The sequence below is a fragment of the Triticum urartu genome, chromosome 3 (genome assembly GCF_003073215.2).
Source record: "Triticum urartu cultivar G1812 chromosome 3, Tu2.1, whole genome shotgun sequence".
Taxonomy (NCBI): Eukaryota; Viridiplantae; Streptophyta; class Magnoliopsida; order Poales; family Poaceae; genus Triticum; species Triticum urartu.
Window position 1 is genome coordinate 475,081,704 of NC_053024.1, and position 7,279 is coordinate 475,088,982.

The 7,279-nt window shown below is 42.4% G+C and overlaps 1 long non-coding RNA gene across 10 annotated transcripts; it reads left to right on the top strand.

Annotated features, from left to right (window-relative positions):
• The first annotated feature begins 275 nt into the window (after nucleotides 1-275).
• LOC125544443 lies at nucleotides 276-5,503 on the top strand. Of its 10 annotated transcripts, none has more exons than XR_007299487.1 (5): nucleotides 307-2,305; nucleotides 2,379-2,549; nucleotides 2,990-3,899; nucleotides 4,613-4,686; nucleotides 4,806-5,503. It is a non-coding gene; the product is annotated as an uncharacterized LOC125544443 (long non-coding RNA). The 10 variants fall into 10 exon arrangements; XR_007299485.1 differs by having other exon boundaries at nucleotides 4,660-4,686; XR_007299482.1 differs by having other exon boundaries at nucleotides 276-403; nucleotides 2,060-2,305; nucleotides 2,990-5,503.
• The last annotated feature ends 1,776 nt before the right edge of the window (nucleotides 5,504-7,279 follow it).

Genomic DNA, 7,279 nt, shown 5'->3' on the forward strand with positions numbered 1-7,279 from the left:
CAGCACGGGCATGGCATCGCGCTTGCGCAAACGGACAGTCGCAGCTTGCAAGAGTAGCATGCGTAACGAGCAGGTACATCACATCCCTGATTATATCTAATTCAACTCTTCAATTTTTGGACAATAGTTAAATCTGATGGTGTTATAAAACTGCTTGTATGTAGGGAATCATAAGAAAATGAAACCAATCTCCCTAATAATAATAAAGCACGGATTGAGTCTCCGGGTTCCGTTTTGCAAAAACGTCCATGTCGGTTTAGGGTATTCAACCCGCAGTGCATATTATAAGGCAACGAACAGGTGTTACCCCACCTCCCTATCCCGTCTGCGACTCCCTCCAGCGCTGCCGCCGCCGCCTTTGCGCCGCCAACCCGGCGGCACCTCTCGCCGACGACCACCACGGGTGCGCCTCCCTCTCCCTCGAGACTCCAGCTCCCCAGTGGCCTTCACCTCTTTCCCCCAAGTCCAAGTCCAGGACCACCAATTTGGTCAAATTCCACGTCGCCGCCGGTCATGGTCGGCCGCGCCGCCGCCCCTGGTCGACCCGAACGCCGAGGCGGACAGAGGGCTGCTGTGCTGATGCACCGGGGTGTAGCGCAGCTCGGCAGCCGGGCTGCTATGGTGGTGTTGATCGTGGAGGACAGGAAACCGGTGGCAAGGAAGCCCCATCCTCTGCAAACAATGTCGACCTTAATTGCAGATGTTTCTGTGTTTGTTTTCGATGAAGTGGATTGCTTGCTAGAGAGAGGATTCAGAGATTAGGCCATGTAGATCTTTCGCGCACTCTCACATCCATAGGTCATGATGTTTTCAGTAACAGTACGTTCCAAAATTGTCAAAGTCGCTGTCTTACACCATGGTTGATACATGGAGTATTTGTTGTGGGAGCCAATCAAATCAATTAGATAGGTGGTAATTTGGGTGGAGTCTATGCAGAAGAAGCAGAAGATTTTTGAGATAATGAAGAGTAAGCAGTACTTCAAACCTCCCGCTATTGTATTTGTGAGATCCAGAGTTGGCGATCCCTTGTCTGAAGCAATTACTGCTGCTACTGGGCTGGAGTAATTTCTATTAAAGGTGAGAAAAAAATGAAAGAGAGAAGAGAAAGATTGAGGCCGATTCTCACTGGAGAAGTATATGTTGTTGTTTGAGACCCTTGTTGTTTGTACACGGGTCTAGGGATGTTGAATGGATCTTCTGAAACTACATCAAGTTTTTGTTTGACATGCCAAATTCCATTGATGAATATATTCACCAAGTTGGAAGAACGTCTCGGATGGGGCGAATCGACAATTTTGCATGACGGCCGAGTTTCGTGGTTAGGCTGGTGGGTGGTAACAACGGTGAGATGCCGGGGGCGGTGGTGCGTGCGAGAGAAGCACGTTTTGTGGGATAGGTGGGGTGCGGCGACCACCCTGTGCAAAACCCATCGCCAGTCACCAATTCAGATCAGAAGAACTACTCGAGCATGCCATTAAGTCGTGCCGGACATGAACTCCACCTGAATTGCGAAACTTTGCCACATAAAACGCCTTGAGCCCCTCTACGGAAGCCACATCTGAATTAAAATTTTCATTGATTGAAATCATCTCACTGGAAGCATACAATCTTGCTTTTCTACCAACATGGCTGGAATGCCGACCACCCGCGCTCCACCTGGAGTACGCCGTTGTACAATTTGCAGCCACATGTGAAGATAAATGCGACATGTCTGTTATGTTTCTGTTTTTTCAATTGAATTTTGTGAGTTGATATGATTTTGAATATTTTGCAGTTGCTTGCTGTAACATATGCCTTCAGGTAGATTGATGTAGATAGAATCATACTGCTAATTTCCTTTACTTCATCGCAAAGATGTTCTATTTGTTTTTTTGGCTCTATTGTGATGATCATCAGAAACAACCTCTCTTTGCTATTCATATTGTTAAATTCAGTTCTAGCGACCTCGAGGAAATAACGTGTTATACGCCTGACACATGATTGATAACTAACTTGCTTGAGGGCTGTGATGTTAATCTTTTAGTATCACTAACATATCCACTATGATTGATTTTACAAGGCATGAAGGTGGTGGGCCCAGCAAGGAGTATGGGGATTCAGCAGGACATCCTTGCAGGAGCAGTCCAGAAGAGGCTGCCATTGGCGTCACATTCAAGCAGTTGAGTACTTGAGTTACATTCATAAAGGTGTTACTGCCAAGCCTGGATTCGAGTGGAGAATCCTCCAATAGGAGCAGCATCTGCCTACAACAGTTGTGGATCGGGAATGCAAGCCGGATCGCCTCCACGTGGGCTGCTGTTGCAAGGTCGTGGTGCCGCACCTCAGCTAATTCAGTAGGAGTAGTTCATTGCCTAATGTTCAAAACGACATATTTACAGGTGGACCTACTGCTGTTAACAAAGAGTGTGGTGAACAATGGCGCAACACGAGCAAGAAGGATACGATGAAGTTCATGTACAATGAACTCGAGGGGTTGAAAGGAACAGCCGGTGTCTAAGGTGGAGAAGGGCAACCAACAACTGCAAATACAATTAGTTCTGCAACACATGGTAACTACCCTGGAAGTACTTACTGTTTTTACAGGTTCTTAATAATGATGTTTACCTCCAGGTTTGAGATTTTGTTAGTATTGGTTTGAGATAGTCAATGCATTTAAGCAATGCAGTGGTGCAAGTGCTTTTCTGGTGGAAGATGAAGCTTTTGTTGGGGTTGTGATGTTTTTTCTGAAGAAAACTGACGATGAACTCAAAAGACAGATGACCTGCGGTATTTGTGATGTAGAACAATGTGATTCAAAATCGCAGTAGCTGCTGAAACGATGACTTTCTTCGTATTGTGATGCAACTTCACGATACTAGGTTGTTTTTGTTAGTTCCGATCTTCTCCCATGACTTCTATAATGGCAAGTTGCTACTACGGGATTATCTGAAGTTGTTTCATCTCAGTTATATCTTCAGATACTTACAGAAACTTCTGAATCTTACACCAGGTGGGAGGTGCTACTCGCCTGCTGCACACCCTTGTCCTCTCCCATCCAGTGCGGCTCACAACCTGCTATAGAGACGACGCTTGCCGGCTCCCGTGCAGGCCCTCCTCGCAGACAGCCTCCAGCCCAAACCAGCTCCCCTGTTCTGGCTCTGCCGCATCCCGTGGCTGAGCAGAGCGAGGAGACCAAGAGACAAAATACTTGGTTGATTTTGCAGGCAGGGGGATTGACCTGATCTGTTTGGTTGTCCCTCAACGTTTGAAGGCGCCCACACCTTTCCCCAATGTCTCGGCAAAGTCCGGTCTGTCCAATGTCGTTTGGTTGGCCAAAGGAGATGTTTTGCAAAATTTTGCAGCTTGACCGGGCTGAAGGAGATGTTGTGCAAACTGAGAATGAGCATGGCGAGGTAGCGATGAAATAGTGGTCGCCGCCGGAAGTTGGCTGGGTGATTGATCAATATAGATGGGAGCTTCTTTGAGGAAAGCCAGACAAGCAATCGTAGATGCCCCACTACCCTGGCTTGATCTGCAATGTCAAATCAAGAAAAAAAATTCTTTTCTATGGTCTACTACAGATCACCACACTGTCTGTTGTAGGGATCTGAACAGAACCAACTAAGGTGGTTTGCATCTCCTTCAGTGGCAGCCTGCAGTAAGTTCCCTACAACTGAAGGGTGGTTTACATCTCTAACTCTACCAATCAACTACCGTGCAGCAAGTTCAGTTTGATGTTAAGAGGAGCCGTTACAAATATTTTTCATGCCACCCCATGCTAGCCAATGGATTTTTTGTGTGTTTCCAATGGAGAAGATTTGGATGAAGTAATGTTTGTTTCTTCTGAATCAACTAAACGATGAATCTCAGATTACTTGCATTGTATATCTAATTGTAATGTCTTTCAGGGTCAAACAAAGGTATAGTGACTTACTACTGATATTCCCTAATACATTTGAATTTTCTGTTTTATCAACTTCCAGATTTTTCGAAATCCTGTTTATTATATAGTGTATATACTCTTTTCTTGCTAGCTCTGTACTAAGATTTTAAGAAACCTGTGCAAAAATTAAGATAGCTGTACAGAGTAGTTACGTTAAACTGGTTCTGTTTAAATGGTTCCTCTGATGTATTTCAGAAGGGATACATATCAATGATTTGATATAAACATTCATATGTTTTTTTCCTGCAACGGCAACCATGGTATCCACATTTTCTAGGTTTGGTTGTAATATGTGTGGTCTTTCCTTCAACGTTTAATACTTGGTTTTAGAGCTGCACTTATAGACAATACGATAAGGTACTTTCTGCTATCATATGGAAGTGTCATTTTTGTGATTGTCGTATGTATAGCAACGAGTTCTATTGATAAAAAATGGTCCAGATATTTTTGGTTGAATCTATTCTCACCAAATTAGCCGAGCTATCTTTTGAGTTGCGCGCATCAGAATCTGCAATCCACTACAATGTACAGTCTACTTAGTTCAACGATACTTTCCAATCTGCACTGGAAACTAAAAAAAATCAATGAGCGAACTTGAGTAATAACATAATATTTGTATTCTGATTGCAAATAATATTTATAATATTTATCTTATAATAAATGAATGGTTTTAACTGCTGCAAATTTCAGTATAGTAACACATATTGATGGCACCACAAATACTTCTCCTATTGCAGGCTTGACTTGAGACACCACTACTGAAGGTATTTAACTGGCTTGTGCCTCTTGATAGCTTTGTAGCTCTAGAAATTGTTTTCGAAATAAACATATGAATTTCCTGGGAAAATCAGTGTAGAACTCCATGGTTTGTTTGTCATTGCAGCCTCTCGCTTCCTACAGAGGTGGCCGATTTGAAGGAAAATAGCTGAGCACTGAGTTGATGGTGCTCGCTATATATTGTGGCAATCTGTAGTTCAAGGAGCTCAAGATAATCCGCTTGAAGATGCAGATGTGGGTCTCCACACCACGCATGTCCTTGGAGTATCAATAGTGGCAAAGTGACATCACGTTGATCTAAAATATGTTGTGTCCGCCTATGATATGATACTGATCGTGAAGGTAAATAGTTTTCTCAGCTTTCATTATCTCCTTTCACAGTATAATTTCCCTCCACTATTGTCGGATGCAGCTCATGTGATAACTTCTTACGTTTTTTGAGAGAGACTTCTTACAGACGTGTTGTTATTTGCACTCTGGCACCTAGAGACCTACTCACGCACATTGGGTTCAAGATGATCTTGGAGAAAGACTTTAGATGGATGACAAGCAGATGTAGTTACAAAATGGTGGAGAAATAAGCCTATTGGGTGTTGGTACTTGCCTTTTTTATTTGTGATAGAATGTTGGTACTTGCCTTTTTTATTTGTGATAGGATGTTGGTACTTGCCTTCGAGTGTGTTATTGTGGTGATACGTTCTTTTTCTTTATTAATTCCCAGAGGCAAAGATAGTTCAACTTTCTTTGATTCTATATATGATGAGTTTGTCCTGCAAATTCTAAATCATGCAAGTATTTTATTTGCTTGCCATTGGTTTCATGTACAATTAGTGCACAATGAGCTTCTATTGAAAGGGAAAGGAATTTGGGTATGTGAGGCTGTTTGAATGCACCTGTTTGTTTCTACTCTATGTTGGCGGATGGTATAAACAGTGCATCCCTCTAAAGGCTCTCCAAGAGTTGGTGTGCTTCGGAATCTAGCCGGCTCGATGGCGCCGGGCTCAAGACGTCAACATAAACGTGTTTAAAAAAAGGACGTCAACATAAAGGAGAGAAGCAGGACGAGCAGGGCGAGTGGTGGATGAGCTCAGCGTCTTGGGATTGACCATGTCAGAACGCTTTCTGATCATGTGGACACGGCAGACACGATCGGCGCGGTCGGGAAGGAGGGCTAAGGAATATATGTTATGGCTATATAAAACAATGAGAGGCTAATCCTTTGAAATGGCACGAGGCACCATCACGGAGCATGATGAGGAATGAGGTGTTGCAGTGAAGCTACAAAGGGTGTTGTTCCACAAGGTGAGCTCCTAAATTGACACATACTCCCTCTGTTTTAAAATAGATGACCCAACTTTCTATTAAAGTTAGTATAAAATTGGGTCATCTGTTTTAGAAAGGAGGGAGTAGAATTCTAAATTACTGGAGCTATACTAGGCGGTCGTGTGACAACAGAGTAAACTGGAGTGGTATAAAGAGATGGGGCCAAAGGAAGAGTGGAGGAGAGTCATGTGGCGATGATACACAAGGTGAAAGTTCTGCATAAAGACTGACAGGGACATGGGAAAATTATAAGGATGTTCCATTCAACACAAACATGTACACATCACAAAATTGATGTTTTGCACCGTAATTTGGTTGAGTTTAGTGCCGGATAATGAGTATGTTTGTTTGGTGGTTTAGCATTTAGCAGTATGTAGAATATGAAATAATATCCGTGTGAACTCAAAATTTTGTTTGAGCTCATACTAAATGAGAAAATGCTTCATATTAACCTTATTATTAATGTTTATTAAAATTGGATATAAAAATTGGCGCATAAAGTAGGTTGTTCGCCTTTTTTCGCCCGGTGCAATGCACGGGCATTTGAACCAGTTTCTACTTATTTTATAACTCCCCCAATCAATACTGAACTGACTGAATCTGATGTATCTAATCAAGTTTTCGGTGCAAACATACAAGCTCATGTTGTTCTTGAGCCTGGAGTGTCTAATGAACAAACTGCTAATGAAGGATTTGATGCAAACGTTTTACATGCTTCTGATGATGAACATATAGTGTCTAATGAGGGATCTAATGCAAGCATTTTGCAAGCTCATTGAAGGATTTAGTGTCTAATGATGATCTACTATGTTGAGAGAGGCAGAGATTTGCAGGCATTGATGACAAGCAAATTATAGTGCATTTTCATAGCTTGAGGAAACGTAAGGCCATCTACCAGAAAGTCCCCGTATCACGACAACATAGCATAAATACTTTTCTAATCTGTTGTTTGAAACTATTGGCATACTTGTGCAGGATAGATATATTGATATGCAGTTTGCGCACTGGTTATACGTGCAATTACACTTCGATATTTTCAGCCAGAGAACGAATAATTCAAGCAGGTACAGACCATGTTTGTAGTCCTTGTACACCATGTTGCATTTTGTGTTTTTTGGTGCTTGCATCATTTAGTGTTTATAATCTGAACTACTTTGGATCATTAGCTGGTTTTCAAAGTGCATGTAGCTTCACATTTCTCAAGTTATGTTGATTTCCGGAGTGCAAGTGTCTTCGTATTTTTTAAGTTAAATGTTT